Source organism: Chiloscyllium punctatum, chromosome 21 (genome assembly GCF_047496795.1).
Source record: "Chiloscyllium punctatum isolate Juve2018m chromosome 21, sChiPun1.3, whole genome shotgun sequence".
Classification (NCBI taxonomy): Eukaryota; Metazoa; Chordata; class Chondrichthyes; order Orectolobiformes; family Hemiscylliidae; genus Chiloscyllium; species Chiloscyllium punctatum.
Window position 1 is genome coordinate 4,478,288 of NC_092759.1, and position 20,198 is coordinate 4,498,485.

The following is a 20,198-nucleotide window of genomic DNA, read 5'->3' on the forward strand; positions in this document are numbered from 1 at the left end:
CCTCGAGTCCACACAGACCCTCGGCCCTAACCCAACCCCCTGTTCTATTCTTCCGTTTCCCGTAGCTAATCCACCTAACCTGCAGCACGTCTTTGGACTGTGGGAGGAAACCGGAGCACCCGGAGGAAACTCACGCAGACACTGGGAGAATGTGCACACTGCAGACAGACAGTCGCCCGAGGCTGGAATCGAACCTGGGGCCCTGGCAGCAGTGCTAACCACGAAGCCACTGTGCCATCCACCCAGAAGTCACACCTAAGCCAGACTGAGTACGGATGGTGCTTTTCCATCCCTAAAGGACATTGAACCAGATTGTTTTAATTTTAAAAAAATTGCCAATTGTTTCATGGTCACCATAACTGAGATGAGCTTTCAATTCCAGATTTTTATAGAGTTCAAGTTTGATCAGTTACTGTGGGATTGCTTCAGGGACAAATATTGGTCAGAACATGAGGGATAGACCCATTAAAATCATAGTGACAGAAGAGCACAGAAACAGTGCCCTGGAAACTGCAGTGGATAGCACCCCAAATGGCGAAGACTTCCTCAACCTGTGAAGTGTTTTGGTGGTGGCAAAAGGTGCTATAGAAATGCACAGTTGCTTTTAAAGACCCTTCTATTTTTCTTTGTGTGCTAAACCTGACTGCATTTGAACACCGCCTCAGTGGTTGAGCAATTCTCGCACCCTCTCAACGTGCTGGACATGATTCCATTTCCATCTCCTGTCCCAAAATGCCAATCCTGCAGTTCAGCGCTGGGTGATCAGAATTCCCTGTCATAACCACTCCGTGTGTGTCTGTGTGTGTGTTGGTGGGGGCTGAGACGTGATTTACTTTGAGGAATGAATGCACTCTGGGCTTTGTAGTGAATGGTTGCTAACAGGCCTGACTTAGTTTCAGTGCTCCAGCTGCTGCTAATTGTAGTCCGAGTGACAGGGATGCTACAATTAGTGTCGGCACCCTAGGGTCGAGAGCCAGCGTTGACACTCCCGATTGCCATTCTGGGATGAGTGTATACGTGGGGGAGACAGGAGGGTGTCAAGCCAAGCTCGATGCGAACAGATTTCGCCGTGAGCAATGGCTTTGATATTCAAGGTCTGCAATAACCCTATGGGGCGGGGGTGGCACCAAGAGCAAGTTGTTTTGAAAAACAAAAAAAAAATCGATTTCAGGAAGAAGACTTTCTTTTTGTGCTTCACCCTGTTCAAGTGTTTACAGATGTGGTGTGATCAGCCTGTGTGCTCAGGAGATGCTCGCCAGTTTGATAGTTGGTAGGGTAGTGACCTGTGCACACCCTGATATTTCATTTAGTAGCTAAGGAGCCACTTCTGCCTGACCCTACACCGCTTCAAATGCGGTGTCGTTCCGGAGTGTCCACTCTCCCACTCCCAAAAAGCCTGAGTTCGCCGTATAGAGAGACACGTTTGAATCTTGCCATAGGAGCTGCTGGGATTTGAATCCAAGTTGTGAAACTGCCAGTTGGAACCCAGATGGGCTTTTCCAACAGTGATGTCATTCAGGGAAGAAATCTGCCATCCTTACCCCAGCCTGGCCTACACATGACCGTGGGCCCACAGCAGTATGATTGTCTCTCGGAAATTAGCGAAGTAAGCCACTTATTTTAAGTAGTTTAGTTCACTCTAACTTATTCAGTGGCATTGTCAGTGATCCCAAACTCATGAACGAGTTTAAATGGTCAAGTGGTTGGAGTGAATCACTAATGTTTGATCTTTAAGCGCATCTAGCATTATTGGAGGGTAATAGGAGGTGGAGTGAAGGGCACAGTCAGATCAATCATGATCTTATTGAAGGTCCTGCTCCATCTTCTGCACCTGAGTTCCTGTGTCTGTATGTGTGGGATGGAGTCAAAGTCTCTCTCTGACCTGTATGTTCCCTGTATTCTCAGTCGCTTACATCTCCTGCTGTTCTTGTACAACACTCCTTAAGACGCAAAAGTTCTGGGGGTCAAAGTAGAGACAACCTCCTGTATGAATGACCTGCCCCACTGAATTCAATTTGTCACTTTCTTTCTGTGTGTATTGTTTGTATTTCCTGCTGACGGTGCATGAGAGGTTGTTTACAGCTGGTGGGTTGACACCTTGGTCAATTTTAACTGTGTATAATTTGGGCAGTTCTGGTGCTACCAGCTTCAGATGGCAAAGTGTCAGTGTAAGAATGTATAAGCATCTTCTGAACAATTGAAGGATGCTTTGGTGCTTCAAGTATTGTATTGGGCCTGGTTTCAAGAAATAATGTATTTTAAAAAGAAAATCCGTTGTGGTAAAACTGAAGATGGGAAGCCTATCGAGAGACAGAGCACAGGAGCACTGGCACATGGCCTCCTACTTAAATGGAAAAGCAGGCACATTACTTGAACCAGGGTAGTTGGAATTTCCCAGTTTTTGGTCTAACTGGGTCTGATTTTGATTTTTTTTTTAAAATTACTGTAAATGTTCATAGACTTGCTACAGTGTGAAAACAGGCCATTTGGCCCATTGAGTCTCCACTGACCCTCCAAAGAGTATCCCAACCAGCCCCAGCCCCATTCTATCCCCGTAACCCTACCTTTCACACTGCTGACCCAGCTAGCCTGCACATCCCTGAGCGCTATGGGTAATTTAGCACGGCCAATCCACCCTAATCTGCACATCCCTGAGCGCTATGGGTTATTTAGCACGGCCAATCCACCCCAACCTACACACCTTTGGACCGTGGGAGGAAACTGGAGCACCTGAAGAAAACCCAGACAGACACTGGGAAAATGAGCAAACTGCACATGCTGTCACCCAAGGGTGGGATCAAACTTGGGTCCCTATCAGGCAGTGGTGCCAGCCTCTGTCTTGCCCTATGTTGGTACCTGAGTTGATCCATTTGAAGCACCAAACTCCTTCCAAAAACGTTGGGGGATGGGGATATATTGAACCGCTGATGTGATGGGTGTGGGTGGTCGCTGATTTTAAAATTCCATCAGCATCCAACAAACAGTGGGTATGTTAAATTCCTACACAGCTTTGCAGCCCAGCTCCTGTCGCCTGGTTTCGAACATATGAATGAGGAAACCTTGCACCTGATATGTTAGCAAACTGCATTGTGGGGTGAGAAAGTGGGGTGGAATATCATTGCAGCTGAAGGAGGGTGTGGGTAGTTTGCAGGGGATTTGATCTGTAGAGATTTCCTCCTCAACCTGCTGAGATGTTATTATGGAGAAACCCCAGTTATCCAAACAAGATCGCAAGGTCCTGATGCGTGGCTAAACTGTTATCTGACATTCGATTATCCAAATGAAATACTCCCCATGTTCTTCTGATCATCGAAGTTCCTCTGTCCGTACCATGAATACTATGGGTAATTTAGCACAGCCAATCCACTCTAACCTGCACGTCCCTGAACACTATGGGTAATTTAGCATGGCCAATCCACCCTAACCTGCACACCTTTGGGGGAGGTGGATCTTGAATGCAGGCCCCCTGGTTCAGAAGTAGGGACACTCCCACTAAAGCAGTTTTTTTTCAAGGATGCATGGGGTCAAGAAAATGAGGTTATCTTGAATGTTGGGTTTACCTGTTCACTGGTGGTTTGTTCTTATGTGGCTGTTGCCTTTTTGGGTAGGAGTTGTTGCTGGGTGTTCGTGTGCATTGTCGAGGTTGGTTGAACCTTTTTAACAGCTGAAACCTCTGCACTGGGTGTGCAACCTGCCGAAAGTTGGTTAATTGAGCACGTGGAGGGGCACTTTGATTGGCGTTTAAGATGTTCTTGATATTAGTGTTGTCTTTTCCTTCAGCTCTCCTTGACTTGTATTCAATTATTTGTGCAGCAAGAGGATGTGTGATGCAAGGTCCTGGCCCATTGCAGGGATGTGCTTTCCTGTTCATTGTTTCTGGTCCTGAGCCAGTTTGGCTGCAGAAGCTCAGTCTGAGCCTGGGGATTCAGATGCAGACATCTTTGATATATTATTAATGGCAGCATGAAATTCAGCGGTAAAAATTCTGGGTCACTAATTTAAGCGGGGGAAGAAATAATCGATCCGTTGGGCCCATTTGCTGAAAACATGCTTCCTTCCTTCCACCACTGATAGGTGGGGCATTCATGTGGGTTTTAATGCCTTTTCATCTGCTGAGAACTTCAGACTGTTATGATTTTAGCTTTCCTGGCAGGGCTAGAGGATTTGTCTGACTGGAGTTTACTGCGATTGCTGCATAGAATCCCTACAATGTGCAATCAAGCCATTGAGTCCATAGTGACCCTTCAAGATCTTTCCACCCAGGGCCCTATCCTGTCCCCTGTAATCCTGCATTTCCAGGGTTTATCCACCTAACATACATATCCCGGGGCACTTTGGGGCGATTTAGCATGGCCAGTCCACCTAACCTGCTCATTTTTGGATTATGGGAGGAGCACTCAGAGGAAACTTATGCAGAAATGTGAATATGTCAACTCCACACAGGCAGTTGCCCAAGGGTGGAATCAAGCCTGGGTTAGCAGTGCTAACCAGTGAGCCGCCGTGCGCTCCCTTTGCTCAAAGGGAAATCACTTACAACGCATTTGTTGTTCTGTTGAAGAAGTAACTTGTGCTGTGGATAAAGGGGCAAAGTGGATGAATGCAGTTGAGGTTAAAATCAGAGCATTACCATGCACCAATGCACACCCATCTCAAGTCTGAGTGGGATTAAGTGGGTGAGAGCAGTTGCCCGTCCTTCACAGTGAATGGCCAGCCCTCCATTTTCACTGAGTTGGACAATGGTGCTGAGGTGAAGGGTATTTGAGTTGGAGTTCCCCATCCCTGTGCTTGATGCTGCCTACCGAACTAGGCTCGGTGGAGTTGCAGCAGGCTGCACAATCCTTGCTGTTCCTCCTCTTGCTGCATCAGTGCAATCCTACCTGGCACCAGCCCAGTTGCAGTCCTCCCAGTGCAGCACTGGGAGTCAAATTCCAGGCTTTCAACTTGCCCACCCTGCCCCTCCCTCCCCAAACAAAAAGTACAAAGACTTGTTTCTTTTTATTCGTCCATGCTGTCGCCAGCAAGGCCAGCGTTTGTTGCCCCGTCCACAATTGCCCTTGAGCTGAGTGGCTTGACAGACCATTACATAGAGCAATGAAGAGTCGATTGCATTGCTGTGGGTCTGGAGTTACGTGTAGGCCAAATCAGATAAGGACGACAGACTTCCTTCTCTAAATGGCGATGGTGAACCAGTTGGGTTGTTACATCATTGCTGATAATTGTCATGGTCACCTTTTCCAGATAATAGCTTGCATTCTGAGACTTTTTTTTTGTCTTTTAAATTCCACCAGCTGCTGTGGTTGGATTTGAACCTGTGAGTCACGCTTTGCGCCTCTGGGTTAGTCATCCAGTGAGTGAACCCGCTATCTCCTTTCCCCTCCCCACGATATCTCCTCAGTGCTGCACTGAGAACGCGGCATGGATACTCTGTGTAGTGGGGCTTGAGCCCACAACCTTCTGAGTTGAGGTGAGTGTGCTACCCACTGAGGCAGAATTGCCATCAAGCCAGATCCCGGGAGGGTGTTCGGAGAGTTGGGGTCTGCCCATCCATTCTGCTGACTTCAACTCTAACAGCAAAATGGAGCCCATTTGTTCGGTGATGTCTGTCTATGTTTAATTATAAAAAGCTATCCCAGATCTGTATAGTGTAAACAGTGACCCACCTCCCTCACTCTTCACTCAACCTCCTCTGACCCAATTTAATTGGAACAAGCTGTTGTCTTTTTTTTAACCATCTGAAGGTAACTGCAGATGCCTTGGCAATTGTCCAAATCCATACTGCTGTGCCATTTTTAAAAAAACACATGCCGCTGGATCCGAGAGCTTGGATGTGTGGAGTGTCCTGGCTAGAGCAGGATGTGTTTTTCAAAATTGTCGAGTTTTTCCTTTTGAAATATGCTCAAGCCAGTCTCCAGAGTCCAACACAATTGGAGATAAGTTGCCATGGAAACTGACGTGTGTCTGGTACATTTAACCCACAGCATTTCCCTCGTTTTTTTATATATATGTTCTGCTTCTGTTGGCAGTGCTGAGAATGTGTAGCTAGTGTGGGATATGTGATAATTATTTTCTTTTCTCCTCTCCCACCCCACCCTCTCCTCTCTCCCCATCTCTCTCTCTCTCTCCCTCCCCTCCCCCATCTCATTTTCTCTCTCTCTCTCTTTTCTCTCCCTCCTGTCTTTTTGCTCTCGCCACAGCCCCCTCCCCGTTTCATTTCTGAATGAGCTGATAGACTCGTCTCTGTCGGGGAGGTGGGCAGTGTAAGGTGGGTGGGCAGGGCGCTTGTCTGGAAAGAGCACCCCAGTTCATACCCATCTTCTGGCAGATTCTGATCAATCAAAAGTAGGAGCACCTGGCTCATTGCTGCCATTCCATCCTGGCACCTTGTTTATTTCCTTGTTAAACCATGGGCTGGTGCCTGTTTTTATCCTGGGCAGCCCCTCGAGACTGAGTGGCTTTCTTTTCAGTCTGGGGCTTTGGGTCTGTGAGCTGACTAAGGCAGCTCCATTAGTTCGCCTGAGAGCCCAGCCTCTGAGTTACGTTCCAGCTTTGTCCATTTATCTGCTGTCCTTAACCCCCTCGATCCTTCAATGGTGGTTGAGTGCTTTGAGACATTGCGTGGCCATCCGAGGTGCCGTATAAATGCAAGACTTTCCTTTTCCTTTCTCACTGACTAGAATCTGGGAGTCTGTATTTTGTTGAATATGAAGTTGTCTGGTCTGTCTTAGTGTATTGCACCCTGCATTATTTTTGAAGCTCTTTCAATTTCAAATAAAGGAATGTTGTAGGAGAGCACAAGTTCATTCATCCTATTGCCACCAGCGTGTAGAGATGTATGGCATGTCCAACTTGTCCATGCCAACTAGATATCCCAACATAATCTAGTCCCACCTGCCAGCACCTAGTCTATATCCTTCCAAACCCTTCCTATCCAAATGCCTCTTAAATGTTGCAATTGTACCAGCCTCCACCACTTCCTCTGGCAGCTCATTCCATACACGTACCACCCTCTGTGTGAAAAAATTGCCCGTTAGGTCTTCTATCTCTTGTATCTTTCCCCTCTCATCCCTCTCGTTCTGGACATTTGCATACCAGAGAAAAGTCCTTGTCTATTTCCCCTAACCACACCCTCATGACTTTGTAAACCTCAATAAGGTCACCCCTCAGCCTCCAAGGCTCCAGGGAAAACAGCCCCAGCCTGTTCAGCCTCTCCCTGTAGCTCAAATCCTCCAACCCTGGCAACATCCTTGTAAATCTTTTCTGAACCCTTTCAAGTTTCACAACATCTGTCTGATAGGAAGGAGACCAGAATTGCACGCAATATTCCAAACGTGGCTTAACCAATGTTTTGTACAGCTGCAACATGACCTCCCAATTCCAGTACTCAATACACTGACTAATAAAGGAAAGCATACCAAACACCACCTTCACTATCCTATCTATCTGTGACTTTACTTTTAAACTACTATGAACCTGCACTCCAAGGTCTCTTTTTGTTCAGCAACACTCCCTAGGACCTCACCATTAAGTGTATAAGTCCTGCTAAGATTTGCTTTCCCAAAATGTAGCACCCCACATTTAGCTTAATTAAATTCCACCTGTCACTCCTCAGCCCCATTGGCCCATCTGATCAAGTATCTGAAAGAACTGGCTATTTGGTCTCATTCCCAGTGAAACACTGAGGGAGGGAGGTATGGAGAGTTCGGGAAGTAATTCGTGAGCTTGAGTCTTAGGTGGCTGATATGGAAGGTTCTGATTAATGTAACAATTGCAATACAAGATGTTTGGCACGTAAGAATTAAAATCAGAGACCTTGATGCATGGCAGAGCTGAAGAAGGTCACAGAATTGGGGAGGAATGAGGGAAAAAATAAGTCTTGTATACTTATGATTTTCATGATGACAGTACATCTCAAAGTGCTTCACAGCAGATGAAGCATTTTCAGAAGGTGTAATCGCGTGGGAAGCACCACCACTAATAGTGCTCCGCAAGGATCCCACAAACCACAGTGCAATATTGACAAGTTAATCTTTTCTTGTGTTTGATATTGATTTTGAGGGATAAATGTTGACCCCAGTTCAGCAGGGATAACTCCCTCGGCCCCTTAAGGACCCTATATTGAGTCCAGTTATTTATAGAGCCTGAACACTTCCCTGTCCTTTACCCACCCCCCCCCCCCCCCCACCCCCCCCAATCTTGACGTGGGCTAGTACTTCCAAAGCACTTTCGTCCACTTATTATTCTCCAGCTTTCTTTCCTTTCTGCCTGGTTTATCATTGTTCATCCCTTTGTCTGTCTGTTTTCTCTCTTGGCTCCATCCAAATGCACTTAGTTCTCCTTTTTCTCCCCTGCAGCAATTTCTCGTTCTGTTTCAAATTTCCATCATCTGCAGTTCTTTGTTTTATTGTGAGAATTTTCAAGTGCTGGTGTTGCTTGACTGTGTACCAGTGCTGATCATTGGAAAAGAGGGAGATAGCTGAACAACAGTTGATACAATCGGCAGCAAGAGTCACAGAATCCCTCCAGGGTGGAAGCAGACTATGTGGCCCATTGAGTCCTCACTGTTGCTCTAAAGAGTATTCTGCTCGGATCAACCCCATTCCTACTTGCCCCAAGACCGGTCCAACGACCCTGCACATCTTTGGATTGTGGAAGTTGCCTGAGGCAGGAATCGAACCTGGGTCTCTGGCGCAGTGAGACAGCAGTGCTAATCACTGAGCCACCGTGCCGCCCATAGGTTATGGATGGGTCATATAAAGGAGGCCTGCTAGTGCGAATTGTCAAGGGTAGAGGGAAATGAACAAGCCCTTTAAAGGTTGAATTCACTGTTATTTAGTGCAAGGGGAATATATATGCAGGAATGCTTTGCTATATGTCTGTCAAGTGTTGCATAACTTGTTCGCTTTAAGCAATCTGGAGAAGGTTCATGCAGTTGATAGCAGGGCTTTTCAGGGGTGGAGGAAGGCTATTTTGTTTAAGAGGAGCAGTTGGACAAGCTGAGGCTAGAAGAGTGAAAGCTGATGTTACTGAGGTATATAATTCTTGGGGAATGTGATAGGGTTGATGCCAAAAGGATGTGAATCAGGGGACATGTGAAAGTAATCCTCCCACCCCCTTAAAATGGAGATGAGAAAAATTTTTCTGTGTTGTCTTTTGGACTCTCTGGGAAAGAGATTGATAGTGGCAGGATCATTCAATCCTTTTAACATGGTGTTTTGGTTTGACTCCCTTGCTACTCAAGCTCTGGTTATTGGGGAGTACCCGGGAGTGTGGAGTTATTATGTCAATCATGAGCTTATTCAATGGGGTCAGCAGACTCGAGGGGCAAATGGTCACCCCCAGCCCTGAATTCAAATGTGCACAAGCTTCAGCCAGTGAGCTGAGGTAGGAACTGAGTCGGAGGGTCGAAGAGGTGGAAGGAGCTCACTTTGCTGTACTCCTCCTCTTGTTCTCTTTCTCTGGAATGCATCTAGATTAAGCTTCTCCCTGGCAGAGAGAGAGAGAGAGAGAGAGAGAGACCTCTACAATGATTAGCCCGTTCACTGATTCTGTTCAGAATGTGTAACGTCTCCCGTTGCAAGGGAGGGCCTGCAAATCTGAAGGATTTCTGTCGAACAAAGCAAGTTATTGGATGTGCACAGGATACTGAGTTTTCTTTTGACAAATTTTAAAAAATAATTGTTTGGGGCAACGGATCTGATTTATTAGAGCTGGTGTGGCAAAAAGTCAACAGCTGAATTTTATTATTGATGTTTTCCCTTTGAATCGCTGAGTGCTGCCGTCAATTTCTTTGTTTTATGCTCCTTTTTTAGATTTTTCAAAATGGTCGGTGACTCTGTATCTCTCTTTCTCCTCCCCTCTCCCTCCCTCTCCGTCCGTCCGTGTGTGTCTCTCTCTCTCTCAAAAAACACAACTGCATCATCCAGCAGTTAGTTACTGATGGGAGTTTATTTTCAATAAGCTGCATGGCATCTTCATTGAGGAATGATCGGGGTTTGGAGGAGGGGTGGTGCTTCGACACCTTTTATAAACATGTTGCAAATGGAGCCATATGTACTGCATAGCTTTGGAAAGGACTGCAGCGCAGAGGGAAGCATGGACTGAGCAAGACAGGGCAGGGCTTTGGGCTTCTGAGAAGTAAGGGGTGGCTGTGTGTGTGTGTGTGTGTGTGTGTGTGTCAGATGGGAGCAAATGCTTCTTTATAGAAAAAAGGACCGATCCCAGTTTCCTCACGCTCAAAGGCCCCATCGTGACACCAGTGCATTGATGTGGCACCTTGAATGTAGCAAACTGTCACTGGGTACCCCATAGGCACTTTGGACAGGAGGTTGTTCGAAGTGAAGCTGGAGGCAGTTCTACAATGGAAAGGGGATGAGACCTTTTGAGGGATTTGGAAACAAGGGTAAGAAATTTAAAATGAGTGTCATAGAGATGTGCAGCATGGAAACAGACCCTTGGTCCATGCTGACCAGATATCCCAACCCAATCTAGTCCCATTTTTTTTGCACTTGGCCCATATCCCTCTGAACCCTTCCTATTCATATACCCATCCAGATGCCTTTTTTAAATGTTATGATTGTACCAGCCTCCACTTCCTCTAGCAGTTCATTCCATACCCTCTGCAGGAAAACGTTGCTGCTCAGGTCCCTTTGAAATCTTCTCCCTCTCACTTTAAACCTCGCGTTCTGAACACCCCCACCCCTGGGAAAAGGTGCTGGCTGTACACCCTATCCATGCCCCCTCATGAATAGCCCCAACCTATTCAGCTTCTCCCATTTGCTCAAACCCTCCAACAGCCTTGTAAATCTTTTCTGCACCCTTTCAAGTTTCACAACATCTTTCCGAAGGCAGGGAGACCAGGACTGAATGCAGTATTTCAAAAGTGGCCTAACCAATGTCCTGTAAAGCTGCATCATGATGTCCTAAGTCCTATACTCAATGCACTGACCAATAAAGGCAAGTGTACCAAACACCTTCATTACCCTGTCACCCTTTGACTCCACCCTCAAGGAACTATGAACCTGCACCCCAAGGTCTCTTTGGTCAGCAACACTCCCCAGGACCCTATCATTAATTGTACACTCCCTGCCCTGATTTACCTTGCCAAAAAGAGCTTACCTTATTTATCCGAATTAAACTGTGTCTGCTGCTCATTGCTCCATCTGATCAAGGACCCATTGTGTTCTGAGATGTGCAACCTTTTGTACTGTCCACCACACCAACAAAGTCAGTGTCATCTGCTAACTTACTAACCCCTCCTCCTTTATTCACAACCAAATCATTTGTGACAAGTAATGGACCCAGTACTGATCCTTGTGGCACACCACTTGTCTCAGGGCTCTGATCTGAAAAGCAACCCTCCAGTACCATCCTCTGTTTCCTACCCTCAAGCCAATTTTGTGATCTAAGCTTGCTAACCAGTCTACCATGTGGAAGTTTGTAGAATCATCAAAGCCCTCCTTGCTGGAAAAGGACATTCGGCCCATCAAGTCTGCACCGACCTTCCAAAGAGCATCCTACCGTTTACCTGTAACCCCATATTTACCAAAGCTAGCCCACCTAGCCTGCACACTTCTGAACACGATGGGCAATTTAGCATGGCCAATCCACCAAACTTGCACATCTTTGGACTGAGAGGACACTAGAGTACCTGGAGAAAGCTCATGCAGGTGCATAGGGAACGTGCAAATGTCAAATAGACGCTTGAGGATGAAGTTGAACCTGGGTCCCTAGTGCTGTGACTCAGCAGTGCTAACCACTCAGCCATTGGCCACCCCTTTTTTTTTTAACTGTTTTTGTTTTACTGCCTTACTGAAGAGCATCCCATGCAGACCCATCCCCTACCCTATCAGTGTAACCCTGCATTTCCCATGGCTAATTCACCTAGCCTGTGCATTCCTGGACACCATGGCCAATCCACCCTAACCTGCACATCATTGGACCGTGGGAGGAAACTGGAGGAAACCCACACAGACGCTGGGAGAAATTGCAAACTCGACAGACAGTCGCCTGAGGGTGGAATCAAACCCAGGTTCCTGATGCCATGAGGCAGCAGTATTGTTGGCTGATTGAGCTGCAGTGTGGGTGAATGAGACTTGGTGTGAGTTAGGGCATGTACATCAGCTTTTGTACAGTGTCACCTTTTATTTTTGGGTAAGTTTGTAGGTCTAATTCTCCAGTTGTGGCCAGCACTGCCAAGGTTTTGTTGCAGACTGACTTTGTACCTTTTCCTTTGGGATAAATCTGCCTATTCTGTTTGCTTCACAATGCTGAGACTACTGCCCCTCTCTGCCCAGTCACATGCAAGAAGTGAGCCCTCCAGTGTGATGATGGGGAGCAGCCAGCAAACTGGGCGAGGGAGTTGGTGATCTTGGGTCCAGTCTAGCAGATGTACTGTCCTTTAGTTACATCCTTAATTGGCCTTCGGTTCTCAATCATTCGCCTTGAATTCCATGGAAAGACAGGTCCAGCCCACAACGCCATGCTCTCCACCATGGATGTGCAGGTGACCAGGCCCTGTGTTCTCCCCAGCCAGAGTATGGACTGAACACCACACATTGGCACCAATGCCTATTGTCCAGCTATCTAGTCCAACTGGCTCCTCCAAGGACCATAACCTTCTGATGTTGGAGCAGAAGTGGGCCATTCGTTAAGATCATGGCTGATCATCCTCCACTCCATTCTCCTGCCTTGTCCCTGTTGATTTAAAAATTTGTCTCAAAATCGAGTATGCTTAAGACCCAGCCTCAACCTATGATAAAGAATTCCACAGATTCATTGGAGATAAAGGACTGCAGATGCTGGAAGTCAGAATCAATAAAATGTGGGGCTGGAACAGTTCCTTACCGTCAGAAGAAATTTCTCCTCCTCTCCTGTTCCTAACCGGACCATTCTTTTATCTGATGCCCTCTGGACTGACATTCTCCAGTCAGAGGAAACAAGGCCTCAACATCTACCCTGTCAAGTCACTTAAGAGTCTTGTATGTTTCCATAAGGTTACTTCACATTCTTCTCCACTCCAGTAAGTCCTGGTCTCCTCGTAAGACAGACCCTCCAGACCTGGGATCAATCCAGTGAGCCACCTTCAGGCAGCCTCCCAAAACTAGTCTATCCTTGCTTGGATAAGGGGCCCAAAGGAGTTCATTGTATTCTAGTTGTGGTCTGACTACTGCCTTTGCATAGATTTAGCAGGATTTTCCCTTTTTTTTAGTACTCCCTTCCATTTTGAAATAGAGGCCAAGCAGTTAATTTGCCTTCCCTTCCCTTCCCTTTAATATACGAACCTGTAGGCTAGCTTCTTGTGATGTCATATACCTAAGGAACCCCAAAACTCACTTTTTGAGGTCTTTCTCCACTTAAATAATATTTAATTTTTCTATTTCTGGCTAAGTATGTAACTTCATTTTTGAGTGCAGGTGCTTTGGTGACATGTATTTCTATATGTGCATTGTATTCTGGAGCTAAGGATAGTGATGGGCTAGGCAATAGCTCTCTCCAGTACATGGTTGACCAGGAATCTCTCCCACTTAGACCACTTAGTTGTGTGTTGGAAGAATTTGCAAGGTTTTATTCATTGTGAATTCTCCTTACTTGACTGTCAAATCCCCATATGAGAGAGAGTGAGCCATTTTAAAAACTCGAGTTCGTGACTGGTGGCTGTATTGTCTGCCTTTGGTCCCTTTAATCTGAGGGAACGTGGAATTGTTAGCGCTTAGCACTGGAGAACGGTTGCTGCTCCCTCCTCTCCCAACCTATTGCCCCGTCTTCATGGGGTTGCTGTATTTTCTATTGGTGTAGGTTGGGTATCCTTGGAAACAGGGCACAGCAGTAGCTACTGGATTTTATGTGATTACCCTTTAACTGGATGGTTGCTGGGGCCGCATGCTGCTAATATCTCTGTCGGATGCCACATATCAGGGGGCCAGATTGAGTCGTCATTTTTTTCCCAGAGCTTTTTTTTTCCCCTTCTCGAATCTACAAATAACTTTGTGTGCGTATGTTGAGCACGTTATTACCTGAATGAGCCTGTTGTGTGTTTGTGTTTTGATAACTGAAACTAAGTCCAGGGTTAATCCCACTTATTGCTTTCCAAGTGATTGCAGAAATGTTGCCAGAGTAAAGGTCAGACTCCGCTGTGGATTAGGCTTTTTATGGCCAGCCTTTCTTGACTTGGATTTATTTCAAACGTTTACCCCTCAAAATGCTTGGCACTGTTTTTGGAAATGGTATCTGCACTTCATGGAAAAGAACATTCTCACAAAGAGTCACTCGATCTCCCACTCTGATATGTGGCTGTCAACGCGCCAGAGTGCTCCCCTAGCAACCATCAATCAGGTGACATTTCACAAAACCTTCTGTTTGGAAATTAACTGTCAGCCCGACCATCCAGGACTGGGTGGGCAGAAACTTTCTCCAATTCAGTGTGAAAGTTCAAAGCCATTGTCTCTATATTCCTGTGTCCCCGAGCCTCCAGCTCCTTCCCTCTCCCTGGTCACTGTCTGAGGCCAAACCAGACTTCCCACTACCTTGCTTCTAATCACTTACCTGCACCATTGCTAAGACTGTCCATTTGCACTTCCATAATTTGGCCAGTTTTGCTGCTGTCTCAGCTTACCTGCTGAAACTGTCTTGTGCCTTTCTTTCTCTCTAGATATGACTGTTTCAACATAATCCTGGTTGGTCTCACATCTTCAGCCCTCCATCGGCTTGCGAGTCTCCAAAACTCTTCCTGTATCTGAACTCGCACCAAGTACTGGTCACCCATCACTTTTGTGCTCTTTGATTCTCATTGACCCGTGGTTGAACAGTGGATCAGGTATTAAAATGTTCATCCTTGTTTCTCATGTACCTCTCTCTCTTGTTCTTCTTCAGCCCAAAACCTTCCACTCACTGCGGCCTCTTGAATGTCTCTGATTTTAATCACTCCATCGTTGGCCTCCCCTTCAGCTGCCTGAAACTCTAGAATTCCCTATCAAAACCTTGTAGTGCTTCCTTTTTCTGCTTAAAACTGACTTCTTTGACTCAGCTTTTGATCCACTTTGCCCTATATGCTGCGTGACTTTGTGTCTGATTTTGTTCAATAGTCATCCCTTGTAAAGTACCTCGGGTACATTTTGACTGCAATAGAGTCATAGAGAGGTATAGCATGGAAACAGATCCTTCAGTCCAACTCATCTATGCCAACCAGATATAAATTGTTGAACTTTTGCAGTCCACTAGGTGTAGGGACAGCTGCTGTGGTGTTACGGAGACTGTTCCAGGTGTTTGACCAAGTGACACTGAAGGACCTGTGACATGTTTCCAAGTCAGGATGGTGAGTGTCGTAGCAGGGAACTTGCAACGGGTGGTGTTCCCGTGTGTCTGCTGCCCTGCCTTTCCCAGTGGCTGAGTTGATGGGTTTGAAGGTACATCCTGTATTTGATACACTGTCAGTGGGAGAGAGGCTGAACGCTAACAGTGGTGAATGTGGTGCCAGTCAAGCGGGTTGCTTTGTCCTGGATGCTGTCAAGGTTCTTGCGTCTTGTTGGAGCTGAACCTATTCAGGCAAGTGGGGAGTAGTCCATCACACTCCTGACTTGTGCCTTGTCAGTGGTGGAAAGGCTTTGGGGAGTCAGGAGGTGAGTTACTCTTAGGTGGCTTGCATTTCATTGCGGTAACTGTAAGGTAGTGAGAAATGCTCCATGCTGAGCAGGTTTGTAATTTTCTCTCCCTTTTAGTACTTGCCTCTCATTTTGGAATGATTGGCCTTGCACCTCCTACTTTCTTGGGGAACGATAAACGTATATCTTGTGTCATTGCCTCCCTAGTATTGGTCATTAGTAAATGCAGTCCTAAAGAGACCAAGTTCTTTACAGCTTTCCCAAAATCTCTGCTGTCCTCCAGTTTTGGTGCATCATACCTCCCTGGTTTTCTTCTATTGGTGGTGTGCTCTTGGATGCTTAGGGTCTTGATTCTGAAATTCCTTTCCTAAATCTCTCTACCTATGTCTCTTTCTCCCCTTTTAATGCTATCCTTTAAAATATACCTCTTTGACCAATCCCCTGTGCTGGTATTGCCCAAGTTGGCTCATGTCAGTTTGAGTGTTAACACTGAAATGTTTTAAGGATTTTTCGAAACTTTGTTGAGAAGTATTGTGTAAAAGTAAGTTCTTGTCATTGACTTGAGCAGTAGACCATAAGACATAGGAACAGGCGGATGACTTTTGGCGCCTCGAGTCTAGTCCCGCATTCAGTAGAATCTTGACTGATCCAGCAATCCCCTTGTCAACCCTCCTCCCCTTTCCTGTAATCCTTGATTCTCCTGTGGACCAAGAATCTATCTATCTCCATCTTCAAGGCATGCATAGATTCTGGAAGTCTTTGCCACAGACAGCTGTCGGTCCAAAAATTTTCGACCTGCCGAAGAAATTCCTCCTCAGCTCAGTCTTAAATTGGTACCCCTAATTATGAGACTGTGCACCCTGATCCTCGACTGTCCCAAGAAGGGGATATGGAAGATATAGACTGTAGGGAAATAGATGGTGACATCTTGCAAAATGTCCAGATTACAGAGGAGGAAGTGCTGGATGTCTTGAAATGGTTAAAGGTAGATAAATGCCCAGGACCTGATCAGGTGTACCAGAGAACTCTGTGAGAAGCTAGAGAAGTGATTGCTGGGCCCCTTGCTGAGATAATTGTATCATCGATAGTCACAGGTGAGGTGCCGGAAGACTGGAGGTTGGCAAACATGGTGCCACTGTTTAAGAGGGACGGTAAAGACAAGCCAGGGAACTATAGGCCGGTGAGTTGTTGGAGGGAATCCTGAGGAACAGGATGTACATATATTTGGAAAGGCAAGGACTGATTCGGGATAGTCAACATGGCTTTGTGCGTGGGAAATCATGTCTCTCAAACTTGATTGAGATTTTTGAAGAAGTAACAAAGAAGATTGAGGGTAGAATGATAGATGTGATCTATATGGACTTCAGTAAGGTGTTTGACAAGGTTCCCCATGGGAGACTGATTAGCAAGGTTAGATCTCATGGAATACAGGGAGAATTAGCCATTTGGATACAGAACTGGCTCAAAGGGGGAATACAGAGGGTGGTGGTGGAGGGTTGTTTTTCAGACTGGAGGCCTGTAACCAGTGGAGTGCCACAAGGATCAGTACTGGGCCCTCTACTTTTTGTCATTTACATAAATGATTTGGATGCGAGCATAAGAGGTACAGTTAGTAAGTTTGCAGATGACCCCAAAATTGGAGGTGTAGTGGACAGCGAAGAGGGTTACCTCAGATTACAACAGAATCTGGACCAGATGGGTCAATGGGCTGAGCAATGGCCGATGGAGTTTAATTCAGATAAATGCGAAGTGCTGCATTTTGGGAAAGCAAATCTTAGCTGGACTTATACACTTAATGGTAAGGCCCTAGGGAGTGTTGCTGAACAAAGAGACCTTGGAGTACAGGTTCATAGCTCCTTGAAAGTGGAGTCGCAGGTAGATAGGAGAGTGAAGAAGGCGTTTGGTATGCTTTCCTTTATTGGTCCGAGAATTGAGTGCAGGAGTTGGGAGGTCATGTTGCGGCTGTACAGGACATTGGTTAGGCCACTGTTGGAATATTGTGTGCAATTCTGGTCTCCTTCCTATCGGAAAGATGTTGTGAAACTTGAAAGGGTTCAGAAAAGATTTACAAGGATGTTGCCAGGGTTGGAGGATCGGAGCTATAGGGAGAAGCTGAACAGGCTGGGTCTGTTTTCCCTGGAGCATCGGAGGCTGAGGGGTGACCTTATTGAGGTTTAGAAAACTGAGGGGCATGGATAGGATAAATAGACAAGGTCTTTTCCCTGGGGTCGGGGAGTCCAGAACTAGAGGGCATAGGTTTAGGGTGAGAGGGGAAAGATATAAAAGAGACCTAAGGGGCAACGTTTTCACACAGAGGGTGGTACGTGTATGGAATGAGCTGCCAGAGGAAGTGGTGGAGGCTGGTACAATTGCAACATTTAAGAGGCATTTGGATGGGTATATGAATAGGAAGGGTTTGGAGGGATATGGGCCGGCTGCTGGCAGGTGGGACTAGATTGGGTTGGGATATCAGGTTGGCATGGACGAGTTGGACTGAAGGGTCTGTTTCCGTGCTGACTCTATCCTCTCAGCATTGACCGTTAAGAATCCGATGTGTTTCAATGGCAACGCACCTCATTCTTCTAAACCCCAGGGAGTAGAGTAGAGACTTTGCTCATAAGTCAATCCCTCCATACCGGGGATCATCCTAGAGAACCTTCTCTGATTCTCTGTCTCCAAAGAAATGATATCTTTCCTTCAATAAGGGTCTAAAACAATTCACGGTACTCGAGATGTGGCGCCTTGTACAATTGCAGTAAGAATTTCCTACTCATATACTCCAACCCTGTTGAAATAAGGCCAACATTGCATTAACCTTCCTGATTACCTGCTGGTGGAAAGTGAGGATTACAGATGCTGGAGATTAGACTTGGACAGTGTGGTGCTGCAGAAGCACAACCAGTCAGGCAGCATCCAAGGAGCAGGAGAGTCGATGTTTTGAGCATAAGCTCTTCATCAGAATGACCTGCTGCTCCTGTTTGGTAGCTTTCCGTGTGTCATGCACAAGTGCCCCCAAGCCCCCATTGTGTTGCAGCTTTCTGCAGTTTCTCTCCATTTTAAATTATATTCTGTTCTTTGCTCTCACTTCCAAAATGAACAACTTTGAATTTTCCAGCATTATACTTCATTTACACTTCAGGGCAGCACAGTGGCTCAGGGAACCTTGGGTGTCTGTGTGGAGTTTGCACATTCTCCCTTGTGTCTGCGTGGGTTTCCACCGGCTGCTCTGACTTTCTCCCACAGTCCAAAGATGTGCAGATTAGGGTGGATTGTCCAGGCTAAATTGTCCATAGTGTCCAGGGATGTGCAGGCTAGGTGGGTGGCCATGGGAATGCAGGGTTACAGGGATAGGGTGAGGGGTCTAGGTGGGTTGCTATTGAGAGGGTCTGTGTGGACTCAAAGGACTGAATGGTCTGCTTCTGCACTGTCAGAATTCTATTAATCTATGATAATTTGTCAATTTGTTTAGTTGCTTAACCTATCAATATTTTTCTGTGAAATGTTTGTATCCCTCTTACAACCTGTCTTTCCACCTATTCTAATGTCTTCAAATCTGGAGGAAGAAAATGAATGTATTGTCATCCAAGACCTAAATATGTATTGTTAACAGTTTTGGTCCCAGCACTAATCCCTGCGGAACCGCACTGGTCACAGGTCGCCACCTGCAAAGGGACATCTTATCTCTACTCTGTTTTCTGCCCATGAGCCAATTCTCTATCCATGCCAATATTCTACTAACACTCTGGGCTTATATCTTATGACCTTAACCTTTTATGAGGTACTTTGGGTTTGGACTTCCAGAAAGCTTTCAACAACACATCTACAGGTTCCCTTCCTATCTGCTTCCTTGTAAAGCTCTTAGAATTTAGACAGGTATGGTTTCCCTTTTCATAAAGCCATGCTGATTGTTTGTTTGATTTGATTATGATTTTCTAAATGTTCTACTATTCCTTCCTTAATAATTTATTCTATTACTTTTCCGACGATAAATGTTCGGGTAATTGGTCCACTTCTTGCCTCCCTCCCTTTTTCAATAGAGATATCACATTCACAGTTTTCCAGTCCTCAGACTTCAACAGAATGCATAGATATTAGGAAAGTTACAACCCAGTGCACCCACTATCTCAGGAGCTATCTCTCTTAGGATCTTAAGATGCAAGCCATCAGGGCCAGGGGCTTAACTCTTCACTCATTGGTTTGTCTAATATTATTTTAGAGAAGTTACTTAATTTCTCCACCATATTCTTTGACATTAATGGAATGTTCCAATTTCTTCCACCATAAAGACTGATGCAAAATATCAGTTTCACTGCCGTTTCTTTGTTTCCCAAAACTTTTCTTCAGGGGTTTATGTTTACTTTGACCCCTCTCTCTTCCTTTTTATATATTTAATAAGGTCTGATTGTCAATTGTTATGTTCCTCGTGTTTTTGCTGTCTTTATTATTTCTTTAGTCCTCCTTTGCTGGATTCTGAATTTATCCCAGCTTTGGGACTGACTTTGGCCTCCTTTTATGCTTTTTCTTTCACCTTAATTTCTTTTCTTTCACCTTTTCTTTCACCGTGATGAAGAAAGCGAATGCAATGTTGTCACTTATCTCAAG

General features: G+C 45.8%; 1 protein-coding gene across 8 annotated transcripts in view; it reads left to right on the forward strand.

Moving 5' to 3' along the window:
* Nucleotides 1-20,198, forward strand: part of LOC140492537 (guanine nucleotide-binding protein G(I)/G(S)/G(T) subunit beta-2) — a 186,905-nt gene that overhangs the window by 125,551 nt on the left and 41,156 nt on the right. For 3 of the 8 annotated variants that reach the window (XM_072591471.1, XM_072591469.1, XM_072591474.1), the window contains exon 2: nt 14,648-14,812. The exons of the other annotated variants lie outside the window; for them this stretch is intronic. The gene's annotated coding sequence lies outside the window, so the exon portion shown is untranslated. The remainder of the gene's footprint in view (nt 1-14,647; nt 14,813-20,198) is intronic. 8 annotated transcript variants of the gene reach the window in all.